This window comes from Varanus komodoensis, unplaced genomic scaffold (assembly GCF_004798865.1).
Source record: "Varanus komodoensis strain SLA01 unplaced genomic scaffold, ASM479886v1 scaffold1, whole genome shotgun sequence".
NCBI lineage: Eukaryota > Metazoa > Chordata > Lepidosauria > Squamata > Varanidae > Varanus > Varanus komodoensis.
The window spans coordinates 99,938,439-99,964,451 of record NW_025335268.1 but is presented as its reverse complement, the minus strand read 5'-3'; positions in this window follow the sequence as shown (position 1 = coordinate 99,964,451).

Genomic DNA, 26,013 nt, shown 5'->3' with positions numbered 1-26,013 from the left:
TTTGCTTTCTTTGGTTGTCCACAAACAAATCAGAATGGTGCCAGTGTTTCAAGCTGCTGCAGAAGCTACTATAATAAGTTGCATACTATATAGCGTGCATGCGTGTGCGCGTGCCCTCACACCCTTAAGATCAGCAGGGGAGACCTTGCTCCAGGAACCCTCTTTGAGGGAGGTACAGAGATTGTCTCGGACCTGGTGTTGAAGACTCCCAGGATATTGGTCCTGGGGGACTTCACTCTCCATGCCGAGACGGTTCTAACTGGGGCGGCTCAGGACTTCATGGCCTCCATGGAGGCTATGGGGCTGTCTCGACACGTCATTGGCCTGACCAATGAACGTGGACACACTCTGGACCTGATTTTCTCTACGGGGCAGGAAGAGGGTGATCTGAGGGTGAGGAATTTAAGTTTGATGCCCTTGTCATGGTCAGATCACTTCCTCATAAGGTTTGAGCTCGAGAGCGGCCTTTCCCTCTGCAAGGGTGCGGACCCGATTGTATTGGTCTGCCCCCGGAGCAGGATGGATCCTGATGGATTCCTGGAAGCTCTGGGGGATTTTCCAGTTGACAAGGCTGGTGATCCTGTCGATGCCCTGGTTGAACTGTGGAATGAGGAGATGACCAGGGCTATTGACATGATAACTCCCAAGTGTTCTCTCCCACCTGGAAGAGCCTGTTTATTTCCTTGGTATACACCTGAATTACAGGCGATGAAGTTTTTTTTAAAAAAAATTATTGTTATATTGTTATTATTTATGTATTTATGTATTTTGTTTCTGTTGTGAGCTGCCCCGAGGCTTCGTTGCGATGAGGGCAGCATAAAAATGTTTTAAATAAAGAAATAATAAATATAATTTTAGAAGACAAAGAATTAAATGTGTGGAAATTTTAGAAGGAGAAATAAAAGAATTAGAGAAGAACTATATAGAAAACAGGAATATAAAAATATTTTAACAGTAATTCAAGCTATAAAAGTTGCAAAATATTGAAATGGAAAAAATACAGAGGAATTTAATATACTTAAAAAGAAAATATTTCAAATTTAGCAATAAGAATTCAAGATTGCTAGAGCTATACTACAAAAGAAAGCTTAAATGTTAATTGAGTTAAAGATGAGAGTGGTAAACAGTGTAATTTAACAAAAGATTTTTTTTAGTTTTTTCCCTAATACTTTATTGCATTATCATAGGATATTAAAAGTTAATAAGGTAAAAAATTGGATTAACACATAAAACCACAAATCAAATGTATCAAAACATAATACTAAAAGACAGACCAGGTGTAATTCAGGATGATAACTCCTTCAGAGCCTCCCTAGCTCTTATCTTTTTAGCTGTGAGAGCAAAAAATAAACTCAGTAAGACACATGTGCATCAGCATCTGATAACAAAAACACTAACTTCTCTGAATCAGAGTAAGCATTAAAGGTGGGTAGTATACTAATCAAAAAATTTTCCCTAGGTTCACAATATAAAGAACAGTGAAGAATATAATGCAAGAGGTCCTCTACTTCAGGTGATTTTCAGATTCAGACATGCTCTCCATTAGATTATGAGAATAGCAACCCGGATAGTAAGCTGTATTCATGGTTTGGAAATGAAGGGCTGAAAGACCACCCTAAGGCTATAATTAGGGATGTAAACTAGATAATCAGATCTTAGATGGTCATGTTTAATTCATTTAAACCAAGGAGCAGCCTTGGAATGAAGAATTGAAAATTGGTCAATTAGGGTATCTGAATGATATATCCAATCCCTAAAATAGGAATTATCAGCTGTAGCCCCAAGGTGGTCAACAGGGATGATGAATCTGTCAATGACAGAGTTAAGGAACCTGAGGAGTTTAGGGTCTTTTGATGATAACAAATTGAATGATTTATGTCCTAAGGAATTGATGCTGAAGGAGGTAGTCCTGTTCCAATGCTTTAATAGGGAATGACCTGAATGACTAAATGATTTTGTTGTTGTTAGTCACAAAGTCATGCCCGACCCATCAGGACCCCATGGACAATATTCCTCCAGGCTCTCCTGTCCTCCTACATCCCTCGGAATCCACCCAAGCTCACACCCACTGCCCCAGTGATAAATGGTCTTACATTAAGTAATTAGAGTTGTTGGTCCTGGTGGAGGTAGCACTGATGCTGACATTTTTGATCAGTGATGTTTAGTTAGAAAAACAATTAATACAATAAAAACAATTATAAGTTGTAAAAAAAATTAAAAAACCATCAGCTGGCTTGTTCCCTACAAGTAAAATTTAGCCAGCTACCATAGTCAAGGAATAGTATGGAAGGGCACATGAAAACTGCCAGGTCAACACCCTTAGGCTGCATCAAGTGAAAGCTAGACAATACATTTCCTGAGTCATCTGCTCTAACCAGATACAATAAGCCGCAAACACCCCAAAAAGCTTTAAGGCTTTTTCACAAGGTCTGCTTTCAAATCTCTAATGTAACAAGTATCAATGCATAATACTAGAACAACTCTTGAGAAAGTACCTTATATACAGAATGGTAAAGGCCAGTCACTTACCTGCTTATAATTCTTCTCTTCTTAAAAAACAAACAAAAAAACTGCTGAATGATCCTGTTAAATGGTTGCTGATTAATAATTACTGATTGGTTTACTCGACCTGCTGTGACTGGTTGCTAAAATGAGGGAAGTCATGAATAGTTTAAAGTCATCCATGAGCTAAGAACCATTTCTCAGGCAACTGAACTCAGAAGTAAGTAAATACAAGGTCAACTGGACTATCAAACTTTTAAGTACAAACCTTTCTCTTCCTTTCTACACATATCAAATCTGACAAAAAGAAAAAAGAAAAGAAGTCTCTATTCCCCACTTTGTGAACAAGAGATAGGAAATATAGGCATAGTTGCTCACCAAACAAGAAAACAGCAAGAAATTAGCAATACTCAAGGGTGCTGTTTACACACAATGCTAGAACATATTGCATGACTACTACAAAGAATGGTTTCTTACCTGTTTTTTGGGTTCTGTCACAATTTCCACTCTGTTCCATCCGGCCTCCTAATTGCAACTGGTGTCCTATCAGCCACCATGGCTGAAAATCAGTTCAAGGTACAGTAAATGCTTGCCTCTCCTCATCAGTTCATAGGCTCCCCTGGGCATGTCCTCAGCCAGCTGCTCCTATTTTATTTTTTTTAACTGCATAGCAGAAGCAACTCACCAGAGTAGCACTGTTGCTCTAGAGTAGACCTAATGTAGTGCTTCCTAATCTACCAGCAGCAGCAACCTGGACTGATTGATTCACATGCAAACTGATGGCCAGTTTTTGTCAATCATGGCAATGACCCATGATTGACATAACAATCTCCTCTAATCAAACAGTATCATGAAAACACCTTGGAGAAAGAATTGGATTAAAACAAAAGACCCTTAAGCACTTTCAATGCTGGGCTAGAGGATTTTTTTTTTTTTAAGGAAGGGAAACCTTCTAAAAGCAATGTTGTAACCATGTATCAATTGTTTGCGTCAACCATCAGAGTTTTCAGACACTGGATACCTTCCTTTCTCTTATGCAATAGGGATCTGGCTCTAAAAACCTATGTTCTGAATTCTGAATTTAAAAAACCTCTAAAAACCTATGTTCTGAATTCATCTTGTTATGAATCTCTGTGAATCTAAGCATACATTCTCCCAACTGGTATTTTGAGATTCCCTGACCCTCAACATTCTCTTCCCCAAGCCAGATTCCATTATTAGTGGCAACACTTACCCTCTCCAGCCACCCCCTTCCCCACACATGCATGAAGTAATGGCTGATCAACCTACTCTCACTCACAGCTGACTTCAGAGTAGGTGAACTTGCCATTGGGGCATGAAGAGTTTGGCCAAAGACCCTTGGACTACCAGCAATAGGAATAAACAGCAAAGGCTCTCCTTGGCTCACCCCTGAGGGTGAGTTAGCTATAAGCAATCCAGTTAATCTGGTTTGAACAGAAGTGGTACTGTCCATCAAGAGGCAGTTCCTCCTTTAGTTTGGTCAGGAATAATAGCAACTTGCCACTTATTGTGGATTCTTATTAATGAAGTTGTGTCACTTAAATTCCAAGTTATACATTTTATTTTCATTTGGAGAAAGAGAAAGAAGTGGTAATCAATTATGTAGACATCCTGTATTAAAGGAGCATTTATTCTCCATTTGATAAAATGGTAAATTTATTTCATGAGTCTTTGACAATACTGAGATAATTTATAAGTATCAGGGCTAATTTATTTTTATCTTTTTATCATATTTGATAATTGGTTAATGGACTGTAACTGTATTTTAATGTTATAATTAATTTTTAAAATACATGAAAGTACAGCAAGCTTTCTTCAGCAATAAGCTGTAGAGCTGGCAAAGACCCTTTGTTTAACATCTACATGGACAACAGCTGCTTGGATATAATTTCTTACTTTCCAGTCAGCTGAAAGCTAATTATTATTCCTAATGATTAAGCCTAACCATACCTGCATTTTTACTTTGCTTTTCCACTTTCTCAGTTATATTCATTCTTTATCACCAAGTTGAATTTGAGTAGTGATGGTGGTGTTTGTATGTGTGAATGCATGTATTTGTTAATCAGTCACAAAAAGACAACATTCTCAACAGTTGTTGCTTGAGTCTTGTTTACTGAAAATATGCAGCTTTCTGTTAGTAAAAAGGGAACTGTCCTTATGTGATGTCTTCCATTTAAGTCACATTAATTTTGGGGTTTCTTCTTTGACATTATAAGCCTGAAAATTATTTTCTGTCATTAATTCAGCCAAATGAGTTTCTGAATCTTGAGAAAAACACCTTGAACATAAATCAGATGAGCTCTGACTAAATACAGGGAAGGGCTTATTAAATGAGATGGTGCCAATTTGGAGATACTTGCTTATAAAGCCAACTTTATTAAAATTCAGATGCAGTGATGGATATAAACAGCTTGACTGTAGGCAATATATGTGTCACTGTCACTAATGAGGTTTGTGTTGCTTTATCAACACTAATTTGAGAGAAGCTAGCAATGTGGTGGAGGGTAGTGAAGTTTGCACTGCTTTCCATGGTGACTTTTCTACTTGGAACTCTGATTATTCTGTGATTTTTGCATGTTTCTCTCTGAGATGTGACATAAGTCAGGAAAATGTAATACTCTAGGTAATGCAACTGGGGAATTTATGAAAACAAGTCTATTACTTTAATAGTAGAAAATGCCAACAGTCCACTTCTCCGCTGCCAAATTTCAATTATTTTTAAAAGTTATTTCTAGGTTGTTAAGGGATTCACTTCTTATGTTAATGAGTGAAAGAAGCAGGAGTTGTCTGTACAACCAATTATTTAATACCTTGCCTAATTCTACTGGGATTTAGACTGAATTGCAAAGGTGAGATGACTGCACTATGCTTTTGAAAACTGCTATGACAAGAACAGCATTTAGGAATGGTTCTTCTCATGGAACTGATGTATTTTCCATTTCTATATAATTTCAGTTCACTGCAGCACAAAGAAAAAAGTGATATAACAGACCATCAACAGTTAAAGTAATAAACTTAGGGAATCCAGTACTCCTATTTGCATAGACTATGGCTGATTACATCTGAACAACTAGGTGGTGATTGTGGGAATTGGATTGTGACTTCCATTCATTCGTTATATGTATGCTGAATATATCTTTGTAATTATAACTGTATGCAAAAAGAATGCCATCCATATGATCTAGAACCCTGAGAAAGGAAACTTCTGGATCTCACCCTCTGCACATAACCTCATAAATAAAAGACAGTACAGCTTGTGTTTGCGTGCACAGACATGTGCATGCACATATGTAGAAACAGGAGGCAGAATTGGAAATGGAATGGGCGGAAAATTTGTGGAGATGTCTCAGGAATTATTAAAGTGACAGCTTACATTTTTATGTTTCGTAGGTAGTGATGGTAGCAAGGACCTGATCTTTTAAAACTCACTTTTTCTGGCTTGCTTTGGACAGTTTTCCATCTGCTTCTCCTTGGTGGTGGTAACAGTATCCATGATCTCTTCGCTGCTCCCCACTCCCAACATATCTGGGGAAAATGCCATGTTCAGTGCCAGTGCATTAAGGAGCACACGGCCCTTGACCAAGTAGGGTCACAGCTGCCAAGGAAAAAAGTAAAAACTGTTGAAGAGAAAGAATAGGAAAAAGCTTTAAAAAAGAAGAATCCCCTGACTGTGCCGCTGCCTGTCAGCTAAAAATGTAAGCTCCGCAAGTCACCTGAAATGAAGCAAGATTGATACTGTCACTGGAAAATGGGACCCAAACTGTGAAAGATAGGAAGGAACTGTGGATGGACAGACTGTGAATGTGCTACTGTCTCCGAGTGCTAAATATGTAAGTCCTGCCAGGAATGTCACATGAAATTTCTCCAGCTCGGTCCTGAATGTGCATAAAGTGCTTCCATAAATCTGTACCTGAGCTGAGAAGATGGGGAGATACTTTCTGACCAGCCCTACATGAGAAATCTTTCAGATTGTAATGGACACTTCCAAAAGGAAGCATCATGGAGTAAACTATCCAGTGTGCAATTATTTCCTTTTTGCTGGGCAAAGTCATCACAGTGAGCTATGGATGGTGCAATAGGATCCTTTTTAGGGCGAGATTGTAATAGGCCATGTGCCACCAGAAAAAGTTCAGCTGGACAGCACCATGTGGGTCGGTGGGGTTGGTGTCACACCAGATACCCAGGTGGGCACAACTGGGTGAGGGACACATTCTTCCCTTCTCCCGCCTTCCTCTTCTCCTGCCCAGGTCTCTGTAATGCACGCCAGGTTGGCCCCCTCATCCACAATTAAATCATGGATGAGAGATGTTTTATTTTGGACTGACCTAGCATTCAACAGTAGCAGCACCAAGCCTGAAGGCTAGTTAATATTACTGCCAGGAACCTTCTGGCTGGAGGAAGAACCAGAGAAAGAGACAGATACTAGCCATCTGTTCCTCCTTCTGTAATGACTTGTTAGAACCCCAATGTTATATCTTCCCTTCCCCATAACTACTCCAGTGTGGCACCCACCTGCTCCCCAGGAACTCCCATAACAATTTAAAACCAGCAAGTAAAAACTAATAAAATTCTGAGAATGTGTCATAAAAATAGCACCAACTTGCAAAAGCTACTGGCCCAATATAACATATAATAACCGAACAACCTGACCACACCTCTTACAATAAATTGGCAGAGCCCCTGGCCTAGCCCAGCCCGAAACAGCACACGCCCTTTGGCTATCACCCTTTGGCTGTTAGCCCAAGGCTGTGGGCCCTAAGCTGCGCCTGGCGCGACAAAGGCTCAGGCCATTCCCCACCCCGCCCCTGCGAGCGCCACCCCCCACCCTCAGTGTCCTCTCGCACAGGTGTCTGGGGGAGGGGCAAGTGCACAGGTGGTCCCAGGAGGCAGAATAATGACAGAGGGCCGGCGCAGGTCAGTCTCAGCAGCAGCAGTGGTGGCATCATCTCAGGGTCCTCATGGGACAGTGCGGAATCAGCAACGTGCAGCAGGTGGCAGTGCTGAGGCCAGCCAGTCCACTGGCCAGTGAAATGAAAGCCCCACCCCCTGCCCCCCACCCCCAGCACCATCTCTCTCAGGTGTATGGGGGAGGGGTGAGCACTGGTCTCAGGAGGCAGAGGAGCGAGGGGGGATGTGGGTCTGTCTCGGCCACAGCAATGGCTGCAGCATCCCAGGGGCCGCACGGTGCAGAGTCAGTGATGAGCGTGGGTGGCAGTGCTGAGGCCAGTCAGTTCCTAGTCTGCCAGCCCTGGGACACTGAAATGAACTCCTGAATCAAACTGGATGTTGTCAATATGCAAAACCCAATGAATTCAGTAGTTGATTTTACTTTTACCTTCTCTTTGAACTCAAAGTTTGGTCTTAGGTATGATTATGAAAGTACCCAAACTAATATGACTGAATCATAATTTTCAAAATTGATGACAAAACATCTTCAACTAATTTTGAATGTATACCAGAAATGTCAATGCATCGTGCCTATTTCCACTGCTCTAGTCCATTTATTTCAATGATAGTCCACTAGCTTCAGCCCAGTGGATTCAGAGGGATGTTTTGTGAGGGCAGAGTAGTTTAGCCCAGTGCTTGTTCTATTCAATAAAAATGAACATTATCACTTGTTCTTGTGCACCTGTGTAAATGCAGACATGTTTGCAATCAGAAAATGTGGAATTCTCCCTGTCTCCATAATATTTGTCTTGCCATTTATTTACCTTTTTAATGCTTCATAACTAGTGTTAGGTGTACTTACCATAAATAAGCCTATTAAGTATTCAGAAGATAACAGACTGAGCCATATTGACCTTCAAAGTAGCATCTCATTCCATGTAACTGAACTTTTGCATGTGTGTGACATCAAAGGGCACTTTTGGGAGCTGTCGTTAAGACTCCCTTGGAGTCAGAGCTGGCATGAAGAGGATGAGGGAAGCTGCTAAGAAGAAGGATGTTCAACTAAGACTGAAGTGGGAAAGCTGCTGAGAGCTCCTTCTCACAGAGTCAGAGTAGCAGCTAGGAAGGAAGCAGCAGCAGATTAGGCAACCAAAGAGTCAGGTCAGCCAGCACAATGCATATCCAGAAATTCCAGATTCGGCAATGGAATTTTTAATTCGACCAATGCAGTAAATGTGCAGCAATGGCACTGTTTGGATACAAATTGCATATGTTCCAAAGCTCATGATAAATTCTGAATATAATGGTGAATTTTAAACTGCTAAGCAGGCTTTTCAAAAATATGAGTATTATGAACAGTCAAGGTTCAACCAGTGAACAGACTAATTATGAAACTGAGTGGTATCTCCAATGTTAAATACATTTTGCTAGGCATTGTACAAAACATAATAATGGCATAAACATAAAAATAAAACCTATCAACAATATGAAACTAATAAGCATGCCCACAAAGCATGAAGTATAAACTAAGAGGAAAAACTAAAATGATCAAAAGCTATCAAAGTTAAACCATATTGCAAGGCCTGAAACAAAACCACTTAATTACTTAAAATTAAGTCAGTGTTTAATAGTCCTGCTCCCCTTGGAAGGCTATGGTGAGCAAAGACAAACTCTGATCAGAGTAGGTGAAAGGATATGCTCAGATAGTGCCCAAGCTTACCCACAATGATCGATCGTTAGTACTGGAGTTTATTGTCACTTGCTAATTGCACCTCACATCTGAACAGTAAATATTTTGCATCCTGTTGCTTGGCATCATAGTACAGAACACTGCCTTTTTATGGAGAGCAATTAACACGACATGCTGCAAGGCTGAGAAAGGCAAACATGCTATCAATAATAGATGGAAATTATTTTGGGCCTACAGCTCTACCATTTTTCCTTTGTTTTTGCAGTCGGTTTTTAAGAACCTGGCTTCCTTCTACCTAATCAATCTCATATGTGGTTGGGCGGGGGGGGGGCATTTCTCCAGCTCAATCCATTTTAAGGGCTGTGTTACGGAACCCCACTGAGGTCAATGGATTCAACCATGGCTCCATCTCATGTACTTTTGGCTGGTCACCAGCAGGAACTAAACAAAGGGCCTTAAGACTGAAAAATATGATCTGCAAAGACCTGAAAATTTAGTGCAGGCCAAAGTCATATTTTGTTCATTCTGAGTGCAATACGAATCTATTTCAACCTTGCATAGCACCAGTAACTCTGTTATATCACCCCAGATATATCACCCTAGCTAAACCTTTATCATTGAGCCTGAAGGCCTGTCAAACTAGTATACTGTAACAACCTGGTATACTTGTTTGTTTGTTAAGGAAATGAATAAATGCCAACACACGGTACTTGCTTTAAGCCATATTCTCTACCTTTGATATCAAACACAATGAGCTTGTCAACAACAGCTGAATTAGTCAAGAGTCCCATCCTAAATTCTGTTGGATGCATAGCTAGATAATTAATCTAGCTTCCTCTGGAATTTTTTTACTTAGCTCATTTGTTACTTTGTTATCCAGCATGGTTGCTTAGAGACCAGAAGTATTAGAGATCAGCAGTGAGACAAGCTAGAATGTTAAATTATACTACTCTGCACTTCTGTGGAGCAGTTTGCTGCTGAAATTCAGTGAAGGATATTGGTGAAGGACCTTTGTGTTGAGGAAAAGGTCACAAACTGCACAATGGCCTGGAGTGGGAGTTCAGTGAAGGGCAGAATGGCCCATGAACTTTGTAAGCTGCCCATCCCCACCCTACTCTCTTCCAGACAATGTCCACAAGCACAGCTAATGCTCAGCTTTATCCCTGCTCCAGACTTGGTGCAAGAACTTTCCCTTCCCACTGACAGAAGGGGGGATAATATTAGAAAAAAGAACTCCTGCATCAACGATCATTCCACTCATATTTCCAAAAGAGAGCACAGCATGTGGTAAAACTCATCATCCAATCATGGCATACCTCCCACTCCAACACACACACAGAGCTCAAATGATCGTCAGGCTACATCATGGCTACATCTTCTTGGCCTCGTATTATGCATGGTTAGAGTTCACAAAGGAGAACTTTCAGGGATGTATGTGGCACTAAAACAAATGGCAAATTGATGTTTCTACAGGTACTCTCACCCTGAACTCCAGATACAATATTCAATTCCAATCTCTTCTTTTACTACTGAGCTTGGCCTTTGAAGCTATGCTTGAATTCCCCCATTGTTTCTGGAATATCACCACGTATTATGTAAAACAGATGGCCATTTATTATTGTGCACAGAGACATGCCTGTTTGCCCTACGAAGAACGCAGAAGGGCATTGCTGGCAGAAGATGCCATATATCATGGAGTAGGTGAATGAGCTCTTCATGATGTAACTGCAGTATATTATCCCGGATGAACGGTAGGTCATTTAAGGATACCATTTTGATGATGGCAGTTGTGATTAGGGATGGGCAAGCATTTGATTTGAATACTCTATTAATAAAATGTACCAAGATTCTCAAATGTCTTCATTTTGGTGAAGATAAATATAGGAGAAATGGAACCTGATCAATCTATGCATCCAGGCCCAAGTTTTTGAGGGATTAGGCTGAACCTCATCCCCTCTGCATTTGATCATGGTAGTGCTGATTTGGAGTTACCACTCTCTTTTTCCCAAATGATTCTTCATCATTAACAGTTATTTTGAGGCAGGTATAACCTGGGCCTCTTCTTGCTGGGAACACCAATCCCATGCAGATAGCAAACATTTTATTTCATTCAATTTTGAATGCATTTACAATGTTTGCAATCTTTGTCAGAAAATTGACTTTTCCAAAGTGAAAATGAGAGTTTCTCTGCCCCTGCTCCTGTGCAGCATGCTAGAGGGAAAATTGGGCATGTGGAGGTTCAGGAGGCCTTGCCCACTCCCACAGTGATTATAGGGAGGGCAGGACTGAGGGAACAAGATCAGTCCCTGTAAACCCACCCTCAGCTTCTTTCCTATGTGGCTCCTTCCCTGCCAGCAGGAGAGCTCTGTTGATCACCTGTAATATAACTGAGTAGGAATTTTGGCTCATTCTTCCCACTGGCACTCATGGACAATGAGTGTGTTTCACATGGTTGGTGAGCATCCAGAGGCACATTTTCAGTGCTGGAAATTCCCGGTGCTCTCTGTTCAGGACTTGGAGGCCCCATTGTGGGGTTAGAGGTCACCATAGTGACTGAGTTATTTCACACATGTGGAATTTGCAGCCCTGGAAGGAGGTGAGAGGTGAAGGCCTCCCAATACCAGCATGGTGTCTACTTAGCAGTGGCAGTTTCATACGTTCTGCCAGTCAGGTGATGGCAAGACCTGCCGCAAGACCCTCCCGGTCTCACCATCGCGGGACCGGGAGCTGGGACACTGCTGGCCTGCGGCCCACCATCTTGCCGGCAAGTGCTCCGCGGGCCTTGTTCCTGCCCCCCCTCCAGCATGGGTGAGAGCTGCACTGGTGCGGGTGGGGGCGGGGGAGGGCCCACGGCCTTTAACTTGTCGGCAGTGACTGGGGCCAGCAGCCTCGGGGCAACGGCCTAAGGGCGGTGATGCTGTTTGGGACCATTCAGGGCTGTGTGGGGGCTGGGCTGGCCATGGACTTTGTGGGTGGGTTTCTGTAAGTCGGGTGGTTGAGGGGTTTTATTGTGCTTTTATGTGGTTTTATTCTGTTGCTTTAATGGATTCATACCCAGCTGCTTCAATGGGGTTGTCTGGGGAGCGCGTGGGCGCCGCCATTGGGGTGGTCCTGAAAGCTCTGTGGGAGTTTCCAGTTGATAAAGCTGGCATTCCTGTTGATGCTCTGGTTGAACTGTGGTATGAGGAAATGGCCAGAGGTATTGACGCGATAGCTCCTAAGCGTTCTCTCCCACCGGGCAGAGCCCGTTCATCCCCTTGGTATACACCTGAATTACAGGTGATGAAGCGGGTTGAGAGACAGCTAGAGCACAGGTGGAGGAAATCTCGGGATGAATCTGACCGCACACACTTAAGAGCCCATTATCGGGGCTATGCTGTGGCGGTGAGGGCAGCGAAGAAGAAATTCTTCTTCACTTCCATTGCCTCCTCACAGTGCCATCCAGCAAAACTTTTTGGGTGGTATAGGGGCTGGTACATCCAGGCCCTAAGAAAGATCCTGTATCACCCTCGATAACCCGCTGTGACAACTTTGCCCAGCACTTCAAGGAGAAAGTCGCTCAGATTCGTCACGAACTGGACTCCACTAGTGACTCAGATTCCTTAGGGGAGCTGCCAATGTTACCGTCTGGGTCACATATTGTTGGATGAGTTTCAGTTATTGTGGCCTGATGATGTGGACAAGGTGCTTGGACAAGTATGTACCACCACCTGTTTACTGGACCCTTGCCCGTCATGGCTACTGTCCAAAGCCAAACACAAGATTGGTGCCTGGATCCTGGAGGTCATCAACACCTCTCTGAGGGATGGCCAGGTGCCTGCCCCTCTAAAGGAGGTGGTGGTCAGGCCAGTCCTAAAGAAGGCATCCCTGGATCCAGAGATGGCCGCCAGTTATAGACCAACATCCTATTTTTGGGCAAGGTGTTGGAACGGGTTGTGGCGGGACAACTCCAAGCTCTCTTGGATGAGACTGATTATCTGAACCCATTTCAGTCCGGCTTCAGACCCGGGCATGGTACTGAATCTGCCTTGGTCACCCTGTATGATGACCTGTGCAGGGAGAGAGACAGGGGGAGTGTGTCCCTGTTGGTTCTCCTGAACCTCTCAGCGGCTTTCGATACCATCGTCCATGGTATCCTTCTGGATAGGCTAAGGGAGCTGGGAGTAGGAGGCACTCCTTGGCAGTGGTTCCGCTCCTACCTCGAAGGCTGATTCCAGAAGGTGGTGCTGGGGGACTTTACCTCTGCACCATGGCAGTTATGCCATGGAGTACTGCAGGGGTCCATTCTGTCCCCCTTGTTATTTAACATTTACATGAAACTGCTGGGATAGGTCATCCGGAGGTGTGGGCTGTGGAATCATCAGTACGCTGATGATACCCAGCTCTACCTCTGTTTTTCAACCAATCCAGGTGAGGCAGTGGCTGTACTGAACCGGTGCCTGGCTGAGGTAATGGACTGGATGAGGACCAAACTGAAGTTCAATCCAGACAAGATGGAGGTCCTGAGGGTGGGTGGTTCAAGCCCCTGGGAAGGTACTTGGATCTTGTCCTGAATGGGGTTGCACTCCCTCTAAAGGATAGGGTCCGCAGCTTGGGAGTGCTCCTCGACCCAGAGCTGCCTTTGGAAGCTCAAGTGACGGCGGTGGCGAGGATCGCTTTCCATCAGCTTCAGCTGATCCATCAGCTGCATCCCTACCTGGAGGATGACTGCCTAGCGACAGTGACACATGCATTGGTTACTTCCCTGCTGGATTTCTGTAACGCGCTCTACATTGGGCTGCCCTTGAAGACAATCCGGATACTTCAGATGGTGCAAAATAGAGCAGCCAGGTTGCTGACAGGGACTGGACATTATTCTCATATAACCCCAGTCCTCTACCAGCTTCACTGGCTTCCCATCGAAGTTCAGGTTCAACTCAAGGTGTTGGTAATCACCTAAAAAGCCCTTAATGGCTTGGGACCTGGATACCTGAAGCAATGCCTGCTTCCATATTTGCCCTCCCGCCCCTTGAGATTGGCAGCAGAGGCCCTCCTCCGGGAGCCTTCCGTGAGAGACATCAGGAAGCAAAGTACCGGGAGAAGGGCTTTCTCTGCAGTGGTGCCCCATCTGTGGAATGCGCTCCCCAGAGAGGTCTGCCTGGCACCGTTGTTATTTGTTTTTTGGCGCCGGGCTAAGACCTTTTCATTCAAACAATATTTTAATAATGTTTAATATTTTTAGGTTTTAATTGTGCGGCCAGGGTGTTTCCCAGTTTCAATTGTATTTTAATTGTATTTGTATTATATTTATTTATTTGAGTGAGCCGTCCTGAGGTTATATAGCAAGGGGATGGCATACAAAAACCTTAAATAAATAAATAAAAATGTCCCTGTCTTGAGCAACCCTTGGGAAGACAGAAGTGTAGGCAAAAATCTTCACTTCTTTCCCTTCTCAGAGCCTGACATTCAATAAATGTGCCCCAAATTGTGCCATGATTTGTATCTCATTTCCATGCACTACACATACAATCGTCCGTAGCTGTTTGTGGGTTTTGCTCCCTTTTTTGTGAGGAACAGATGTACACCAGTTTAGTAAAAAGTATTAGATGATGATGATGATTTAATTTGCTTATCTAATCATCTCCTAAAGAGCCAGCTTGAAAAACTAGAAAGGCCTTAAAGAGTCTCACAAGAAATGTAGCTCAGGCACAAGGATACACATAATGTATGACAGCCAGTAGGTTATGTTTTCTTGACTAAGTAATTAGCACTAATTGACCTAATCATTAAGAAACAGGCTGACTCAAGTAGACTAATTATTAAGACACTGACCCAGATATTTTGCCTTCAAAAAATTAACAACCTTAATCCTCCCTGCCCACCCCTCCAATGCTTTTTTTCTAGTTTTCTCCTGGATTGAGCATAACAATATTTGTGCCTCGCTTTACTCAAAGGCAAACTCATTTCTTTCCAAAGAGAAATTATTTCAACCTTTTAATCCTGAAGTCCAAATGCCACTGTTATCATCTCAGAGAATAATCACATTGAGTACTCATTTATTAAAGTTTCAGAGGAACTGATTTTTAAAAGAAGTGTTGGAGTGGAGAGAGGGAAATTGATGGGAAGGTTGTGAAGGAAGCAATACAAGGCCTTTATTTTGCACTTCATTATCTGGCTGAACCTTCTCAGCTACTTAACTTCATGATATTTTATGCATGTTCAATTCTAGTTTCCTATATAAATGGAGAGATTAATTTAAGTGATTATCCAAAGCTTCTAAAAAGCTTTTCAGTATGTATGTAAATGTAGATGAATAATATGACTCTGCCCATATGTTGCCATGCTTCCCTCCATATTTTACATTAAATGGAAGAGAGGCAAGAAGAGGATAGGTACATTTCCATCACTGAATTGAAGGGTTTGGGATAGAGACTGGATCCTCCATATTCATTGATAAGGAAACACTTTGGGTTCCATGTGGAAACCTGCAGGCAGAGTTCGTAAAAAGTTGAAGCACCGCAACCGTACATTTCCTGTGTTAGCCTTTCACCACAGTGATTGCGAAAAGTTTGTCCATATCAGCTGGCCCACAGTTTAAGATTAGTGAAAGAGCCCCTTCTGGTTGCCCACCTGTGAGGACATAGAAAGGGCCTTTTCCACTGTGGCCCCAAACTTTGGAATAAGCTACCCTGGAGGGGCAGAGTTGAAAAGGCTGAAAACCTCTACTTTGTTCTTCCCTTCATTAGACTGGGTTGAAGCTGTAGTTATTTTTATGCTAGTGTTTGTTTTAGTATCTTTGCTACCATTACTGTTTTTACTATTTAATGTTATTTATTACATGTATATTTCACTTTTTCCCTCTAGCAAGGAACACAGTATGTCTCACAGGGTCCTTTTCACTATTTCTACCCTCACAATCAAGGCTATGGGGTAGGTCAAGCAGAGAGTCTGTGGCTGACTGAAGTTATCCAGTAAGCTTCCTGGTGGAAGCGGGGACTAGAATCTGGATTTCCCAAGCCCAGGCCTGACTCTCTAACCTCTCTACTTCACTGGCTTTCAGGTGTGGTAGAGTAGTTTTTATTATAATATTGCTTTTTATGGCATGGGATTTATTTTTATATGCTACCTTGGGAGGTCAATGCACTGAAAGGCAGCTAAGAAATATTTTAAATAAGTACATACATTAATTGGTTCTGGAAAATGGGACTTTCACTGCACCCCACAGTAGCAAGTGAGAAGGGAAGGTATATTGATCTTTCAAAAGCAATCACTGGCAGCATGCAGTTTCTGTACCCTGAAGCTATTAAGACTACAGGCAAGACTGCGCTAGCCCTAGAATGCTGTTTGGGGTGGGTAGCTTTTTAAACCAAAAGCTACTTGGGAAACTGAGAGGGAAATGTGGTATCTCAAAGTTGCCTGCATGTTCTATGGCTTCATATTAAGTAATGCAGGGTGGCTGGAGTCCAGCAACTGTCTTAAGTTCAGCTTGTATTAAACTCTGAGAACTTCCGCAGTCTTAAATTGGGTTTGTCTTGAACTCTGAGCTGTTCTCAATTAAATACCTACGCATTTTTCTTCACATTTCTGCAAATTTATGCATTTCGCCAACTCTACAGTTTTCACAAATAATTTTCATAATATAATTCATGTGATTTCTCTGCTAGTACATCTTTGTATACATCCTTTGACTGAAAAAATTCCATTGCAAAATATGGGGAAGTACAGATTTAAAAGGATAGCTGAGCTTGCTCACACTGTACTTTGAACATGTACAAGTTGGTAAATTTGCATTAAAATAGAAACTGAATGATTCCAAAGGTACTCAGAAAATATAGCTGACAGACAGGACTTCTTGTAGAAATCAGTAGAGATCATTGCAAGACATGGAAGCCATACTCTTCATATATTATGTTGCCCCAGAAACACACAAACACCTTTTGGACTCGTGTTCTTTCCAGCACTTCCTCATATTGTGCATAATTGCCCTAACATGAGACATTTTAGAAGAAGAGTAACTGAGCAAGTAACTTTATTTGGAAAGCTGTAAGCTGCAGCAGCTGAGCCAATTCAGTTTCAATGTCTTTTGGCAGCAAATGAAATCACCCATATCGACCCAAACTAGCTTAATTGTACGGGAAAGTTAGCCTCCCTGCTGTACCTGTGCTTCAGGTAAGAACAAGAATTAAATAGAAACCTGGGTGAGTCTATGCAAACACTGACCTTCCGGTGAATTTCTTCCTTTGTTGTCATTCCCTTCCATCTTTGCAGCCCAAGGCAGAAGGACTAGGATCGAACTTCTGGTAACCCTGGTTAAGACAAATGTTTCTTATTCTCTTTAGGCCTTGTTCAGGTGAACGATTATTAATGAGCCTAAATACAACTTCGAATAATATTCCAGGGAGGATAATTGAAAGTCTTGGTGGGAACAGCATACCTTCTTCTTCCATGCTGTAACAAAAGCTTTAATTGCCAATCAGTGCTGAAGACTGTTTGGAGAAGAGAACCTTTTAAAAGGGGAAACTAGGATTTTTTTCTCTCTCTCTCAAGTATTGCTGCCTAGAAGAACTTTTGGAGGATAAAAGGCTGCGTTGTCAAAGCACAGCATGAAAACTTGCCTGTATAGTCATATTTAAAGGCACATGTACAATGTTCTTTCCATTTCTTATAAAATCTACCTACAATTTAGTGTTCCATGTAGGAAGCAGCCACCCCAAAGTGCTGTTCCACATGGCTGTGGTTTGTGCCTCTCTTTCTCTGTGCTTGTGTGTGTGTGTTTGAACCATGTGGTTATTGACAAAGACAGCAGCAGTTCTGACAGTTGGCACTGAGCCAGGTATATTGCATTTTAATATATGTTATATGCCATTGTTTACCACTTGGAGGGCTTCAGCTACTAGGGAATATAGAAATATAAATCATCATCATCTTCATCATCTGCCCTGTCCCCATGACTGTAATATTCAAACATATTCTGCAGCCTTGTTGAACAGCACAATGGGGAATAAGCTCCTAGGCAGCTCTAGGCATATGAATGGCAGCAAAATATCCATTATGATGTGATTCACAGTAGGCCTGTTCATGTCAAGAAAGTGCATTATGTGGATTGGCCCTTAAGAAAGGCATCAATATGGTAATGAGTTCATGAATGTAAGGATTTGTTCACTCTGAAGAAGTCCTCATCTTGACCTTTAAGTAACACCATCCTCCAAATGTTCTGTACTCACTTATTCCTTACATTGAAGCCTTGCTATTGAGTTGGCCACTTAACAAACACAAAATGAAATGTATGTCCTTTGACAAATGTATGTCCTTTGACCATTTTGAAAGCTAATTACAATGTATGTGTCATCAAAATCAAGGAAAGCACATGGCAGCAGCTGATGAGAACAGATAGGCATTAAAAGCAAGAGTGGGAGGGCCAGATATACATTTGCTTATCAACACATTGCTCATATATAAATTTTTAAAAATGAATAGGTAAAGCACCTAATGAATCAGGTACAGCTAATGTAACTGTGTGCAATCAATAATCCTTTTAACCACAAAGGAAACCATCCTGTCCAACTGGAGCCAACTGGGTGACTTTGGGCCTGTCACAGACTCTCAGCCCAACCTACCTCACAGGGTTGTTGTGGGGATAAGATGGAGGAGGAGAATGATGTAAGCTGCCTTGAGTCCTTTGTAGGAAAAAGGCAGGATATAAATTGAAAAATAAATAAAAAAATAAAATCCCTGAAAGTTATTTGTTTTGGTAGCCATGGCAGTATTATGGTTGTGGTGGAAACAACTAGACTTACTTTCTCCTTGTCCTTTTTTGCAAGAATGTGTTTCTACTATGTAGTGTTTCCTTGAGTTCTTTTCCATCCTGCTGTTCACCATGCTCTGGTCCCTTAGGCACTCCATTTTCCAGCCATTCTCTAGCACTCATCTTCCTTCCCATTTGACATACAAGGCCTTGTGCTCCCAGCACTGTGATTATTCTTTAAATCTTATTCTTTCATCAGTGTCTCGCTGCTTCAACTAGGTGGGTTAGAACTAGGATTTGCTTTCCAGGACCAGAAGGACTCTTTGGGGAATCCCTCTTTCACAACCCAGCAGAGCTTACCCAATTCAGCTGGGTCCCCCAGCCTCCTGTATAGCATTTGACAAGGGTGCTGCTGGGGAAGATGGAGACAGGACAATCTGCTTCCTTACATGTGCCCAAATCTTGCCTCTCTACATCTCCTCTTGCTTTGCTCAAAACCTTTTCTCCTCCATCTATACCTCCTTCTGGTTCCAGGTCCTTCATACAGCTCAGTCATGTTTCTTTCCCAAGAGTTCTTTTTCTTAGCTTCCCTGCCTTCCAGGAGTTCTCCCCAGCCTTCACCTTGCTGCAGAAAGCAAATCCTGTTCTTGGAGCCTGCCTGGACTGGTAATCCAGCCAAACTGCAAAAGTTCTCTTTGTTCCCTAAGCTGATGGGAAGCTCTGAATATTTCCAGCTCCACCAGTGTCAGCAGTTCCACTGCCACAGTGTAGATTCTGCTGCTTAATCCATTGTTGTTGTTTGGGTATGGAAGATATTACTATATTCCAAGTTGAGGTTCTTTGACCATGTGTCCTTCAGATCTCCTTCCAGCCTCACAACTGTATAATCCAATAAATTGCAGCAATAAGCTTATCATAAATACCTACAATGAAAGAATAAGGTATTTGCCAGTCAATTTTGCATGCTGAGTATATGTTGCATGAAGAAATCTTTCCTTTCTGCTCAATCTGCTTTGCAATGCAGCAGGAAGCTTAAAGAGAAGGAATAATCTTCTGCAGAAACCAAAGGTGATATAGCTCTTCAATATACATATAATTAGTCCTCTCAGAGATAATGAAACATTTTGTTAATTGATGACACAGAATGCTGTATTATCCTTCATTTCATAGCCCAGTAAATCAAAATGAAACAAATTTAGCTTCATTTAGTGCATTTGATTTACTTCACAGTAAATTTTCTAAGACATTTTCTCAAATGCCTTTTACTTGAACCCATGAAGAGAATACACTGGTATTTAAATGGGATCAACTAGTCAAGGTCTTTTTTGTTCCTTGCAATACAGAGTGGGTGATTCTGCATTACTGGTTATATCAGAATAGGTATTATGTGGTCTTTTTGTTACGCAAACTTATAACTTACATGATTCTTATTGTTGTGAGCATCCTCCACACACCTTTTCATTCCAACAGATGCAAAGTTTATAAGATACAGTCCTTACTGGAGCTGAAAAGATTTTGCTATGACATATGGGGTTGCTTTTGAGAGTTGTTAACAAGTTGCATAAATCTGAGTAACAACTCTTCTGATTTGGGTGAGTAGCTTTCCCCATATGAAGACTGGATTCCAAACTGAAATAGACCCTCCTCCTTTCCATTTCCCAGAGCCTTGACTCCACCCTCAGGGTGATTCATGCTGCTTATGACCCAAATGGCAAAAATAGCTGATGTTATGTGATTGGTCCACCCATTTAGTCTGGTGCTACATCACTAAGTCTAGGAATTCACTCTCCTCCCTGCCATTTCACAGAGTCTCTTCCCATTCTGAAGACAATTTGGTTCTCGGTCTCTTGCTTGTTAACCTTGACTTTTCAGAACCATCTGGCAACTCCTCCCCTTCTATCCTGTTTATGTCACATTCTGAATCTGAATTGACTCATTGGGAATGTTGCACTGTGAGAAAGTTGAGCCTGTCTCCACCACTATGCACCACTCCTGTATGGTGAAGACTAATTGCATGGTCAAGGTACCTTGAGAGCCTCTGAATCATCAGCCAATGCTCTCTCCAAAGATAGACTGGAGAGAGAGTGACTTGTTGCACACGACACCATGAAGGCACCCTAGGTGCATTAAATCCACAGAATGCAATGTTTCCAGTTGACTGTTGCTCAAGGGAAGATCAGTGAGTGTGTCTTGGGAGAGTGTCTCCCATTTTGGTCTTGTTTTTCAAAGGCCCTCCAGGCTCCTTGACCATGTAGGTGCTAAACCAAGCCTAGCATTGACACTGGAGAGGTGCTGGAGTCACTGTATAGCCTTCAAATTATGGGAGATGAATGTCTGCTTATGATGATCACCACAGGGCAGTGCCATAGTCACACTCACCATGATGAACATTTGATCAGAACTTGATGATTTAACTATGGACATTGAATGTCTATTTACATTTTATATCAGGGCAAACAAGCATATACTGTGATCTTGCAGTCTTCAACTTTTTTCCAACTTGAGACCTCCCCTTCATACATAAACTGCTCCTTGGAACCCACTTTTAAGTTTATTTTTCCTATCTCATTTCTTCTCTTCCTCAGCTCCCTTTTCTCTTCACTCTTTCCATGTTTTTCCATTATCTTCTGGAGGAGTCATTTAAAAAGGAAATTATGGTTCTGGCCTTCAGGCAATCCATTTTAGGCTTTCTGCAATCCAATTTGGGATCCTGACCCTATATATTTGTGTATAGGACCATGTATAAAACAGCTTTAGCTATTGCATGATATAGAAATATAATGGACAAGTATTTATTTATTTATAATATTTATATTCCATTCTACATGAAGAGAACATCCCAGGATGGCTTACAATAATTATAACAGTGATAACAACAACAAATAGCAATTCAAAACATCAAAAACATAATACTAACAAAGAATCAAAATCAAAAACAAAACAAGTGCTTTTATCTGGAACATGATAAGGTTTAGTCCATAAAAGCAATGCTGTATTTTCTACAAATGGTATATTTATTCATGTTTTTAAATTAATTTGATTTTTCATTCTATTGCCCACACATATACAGAGACTGAGAAAGAGAGAACTCTTGAAGGAGAAAAGAAAGAAACTTGAGTACTATTTCTTTTCCACTGTGAGGCCTACATTATAAGTTCTTCCATTTTTATTTTGCTCGAGGACCTCACAGATCCTTAACCTTACAAATCCTACCTGCAGCTTTGCTATGACAAATGCGTATTCAGTTCTATCTCAAGGCTATGAAGAATGTACCACAACTGGGACTAATTTAGCTACTCATTTTGTCTTTGGACTTCATTGTTCCAGTGCCCTACACAAGATGAAACAGGAACTATGTAATTCTTATGCACCATGAACAATTAGTTATTCCTCATTGATCCGGGGAGTATTAGACACTGAACTCTGTGTCACTTAACCTGTCTGTCTGGGGGTACGATATTTCTTCCCCATTCCCCAAAGGAGGGTTGATAAGGTATAATAATTAAGCATTCATCTTCTCAATATAATGTATGAGCAGTAAAACAGAAATCCAACTTGATCATTTTGTTGAGCTTGTTTCCCCCATTTCAAGTACCTCCTATTTCCTCTGTGCTGAAATTCAGTGCACAATCATCTGTGTGTGTCCCACACCTCTTTAAGAATTTCCTTTCATTCTGGTTCCATCACGCACGCAGGAGAACACATATCACACCTTAATCATGTACGAGCAGAATGATACGCAACAAGCTAGCCTTGCCATTGTCCAAACCAATGGACAATAGCATGTTCTTTCCTTTCCCTCTTTCTATTTACTGTGTACCATTAAGGAGCCAAGTATGCATTCACATATATTCACACCAGAAGCCCTAGCACCAGTTTGCAGCAGGGGTATGGACTGCATGTGAATGTACTGGCCAATAAAGAGGAAAGGCATGATAATGGTACATCCGAATGGCAGCTGCGTTACTACCTAGTCAACTGCAAGAGACCTAAGAAAGGACCAACAGGACACTACAAAAGTGTGCTGTGGGTGGACCAGAAGTGCCTTCCATGTTGAAGCTGGGTCAGCTTCTAATTCAGTCTTGATCATCTTTGGTGATGATATCTTAGGTAGGGAACTAGCAAACCTTTGTAGTGAGCTGGCTTACTGTACACATTGTTCTCAAAGTTTCTGTTCTGGTACTTAATTTGGTTTGGGTTGCCTCACTTGCTCGCTTCCTGGAATACTACCTTTTCCTTGCAAGTTTTGGGGGAACAAAAGAGTATGGCAAGTTGTAGGATCTTACAGGGACTTGCATACCACATGAGGTATTGCTGAGACATTAGATTTTGTTGTGCTTCAACTGTCAGGAGTACAATGGGTTCAAAATTCAGATTTGTGTACATCCCTTTGGGGAGAAGGAATTTCTTGGCTTGCTAAACCAGGTTTTGATTGTGCAAAGGAAAACTGGCCCACCACAAATATCTGTAGCAGGGCAGGGAAAGGCCATTGCATGAGACTTAAGAACATTGTTGCCACTCTTGGAATAGATACAATGTTGGTACAATGTTGGTACAATAGTAATAGTTCGTACAATGTTGGTTGTATAAACTAACTCTATGCATACTTGCTGTTTCTATCCTTATATATCTTCGAATTCATAGATCTAGCAGGGTTTGATCATATGTTACTGTCTATGCTGTGCTGTCCTGTGGATGTTAAATGTCCCATGCAATATTTCAACTATTGTATTCCTGAAATGATATAATGTGAAAATTGGTTTACTAGTGAAATGGCACAACTTGTTTCTCTGTTCAGTGTAATCTGTGTGTAGAGTGAAGAGCAAAAAGCCACACAGACTGTGGTGAACAAATTACTTAAAATAAATGAGAGGAAAACTACCTAATAGCACTTATCTCTTAAAACATTCTTTCTCACTCCATAAATTTAACAACAATACAGAGGAGGGAATTACAATAGCATCTTCTGTGTTCAAGATAAAATTTAACCACTTTTGGAAATAGAGAAAAGTGGGGGAAGAAATTTAGCACCAGTCACCATTCATTTGATTTTGTTGCAACTAATTAAATCAAATTCAATTAAATACCTTAATGCCATAACCTTGACACTTTTTAAGATGTGGCTATCCTTTTACAAGGAAATATAATAGAGTAGAAGCCTTCTTTTTCTCATGGCCTCTCAGTACTCTGAATTTCATCGAATTATATATTTTCGTATGGCCAAACTTGTATTTATCCCCAAATAAGGCCACTTCAGGATCACTATAGAGTGATTCCATGTGAAGATTTTTTTTTATTGTACTAGCACCAAGCTCATTCACAGGGTCCAATAAATTAAAGTCACTTATTCTATCTTTTCTCTTACCATGAACAAATCTATGATAAGAAGGAAAAGACAGAGTGTCTGCACAATGACTTCTAATGTTTACCACCTTCTTGGAGGCGTTCTTCATGACACGTGTGCTTCTTCATCAAGTGTGTTAAAAAGATGGTTAATCTGATGAACTCCTGCATGGTATTTGTTCTGTATTGGCTTTTGCCATGCAGTGGGTTGCGTGGTGTCCATTTCTTCTAAAGACATAATGGTAGAAGAAGCAGTAGTTGCCATCTGGTTTCTAGGTGACAACCAAGCGCCCTAAGTGGAAGGGAATTCTGCTCTTTGCCCTATTACAGGCAAGGACAAAATTATGTGATATTATTTGTTTAGTATGTTTCTGAAAATGTGGATTCTTTGGAGACCTGCACAGACATAGATATAGCCTCGCTTGTCATCAACAGCTGCAAAATATGCTAAAGCAGTTGGCAAACAGCAAGCCTCGAGTTTACTTACAAGCTCCATTAAGCCTGCCTTAGCCTGTTTTCAAAATGATAAGGTAAAAACTATGAGAGTTCCTCATGCTTTTAAAATTGCATGCTGATAGTTATCACTACAAAGGAGTCTCAAATACTCATTATGAAATGCTGCTGCTTAGGAAGGGGGAGAGAAACTATTCTGATTTATTACTTACATTCCAAATAGCTGGGAATAACAAATGCATCATCGCTTGTTAAAAAATTATTAATTGGTGGCAAGCTAATTCTGGCAAAGTAAATCTTGCCCCAAGAATGAAACCAAAGCAGAGAAAAATACAATCCTCTTGAGGGGAAAAAATAATAGTATATATCTATACTTCCTACTCAGATCTGAGCTCCATTGAGTTCAATGGGTCTTTGTGCATTTAATTCCTTAGTCCCTAATTCCTACAAGATGCAATGCTATGGTTCATACCTACTTGCTTGTCACGTCTTACTTTATCTCTTCCTTTCCCTCTCCACTTTTTTAAAATTTCCCCTTATTACTACTTGGGTCCTCGGTAGAAGGTGTCAGGTTTATAGGTTGAGTAATACCGAAGGTCTATTTTATACTATTTAATTAAAATTGCTAGAATAAACTTTTCAAAGGTCACAACACTGGATCTAGATGAAAGCCAGGGCTCATGTTAAGAGAAATATGCAGAACTACAACAAAAATGAAAGCTGCTTTTCATGCCATGAATACATTTTACAGATTTCTTTACAGAGACAAATGCTGATTTTATTTCTATATTAATGCTATTTATAAACTGCGCTTGAATACAGAGCTCCTAAAATAAAAACAGGTTAAAATATTATTATTATTTATTTATTTAAAACATTTTTATGCCGCCCCCATCGCAACGAAGCCTCGGGGTGGCTCACAACAGAAATAAAATACATAAATACATAAATAATAACAATATAACAATAAAAAATTATTTAAAAACCCCCGGTGCATCTCGGCTAAAAATTTAAAATCCTATAAATACAAATAATTTAATAATTAAAATAAGTTTTAAATAAAAAGGTCTTAGCCTGGCGCCGAAAAACAAATAACAACGGTGCCAGGCGGACCTCTCTGGGGAGCGCATTCCATAGATGGGGCGCCACCCCAGAGAAAGCCCTTCTCCGGGTACTCACCCTCCTAATATCATTCACAGAGGGTTCCCGGAGAAGGGCATCTGTTGCTGATCTCAAGGGGTGGGAGGGCATATATGGATGCAAGCGTTCCTTTAGATATCCAGGTCCCAAGCCGTTTAGGGCTTTATAGGTGATAACCAACACCTTGAATTGCGCCTGGACTTCAATCGGGAGCCAGTGGAGCTGACGGAGAACTGGGGTTATATGAGAACAG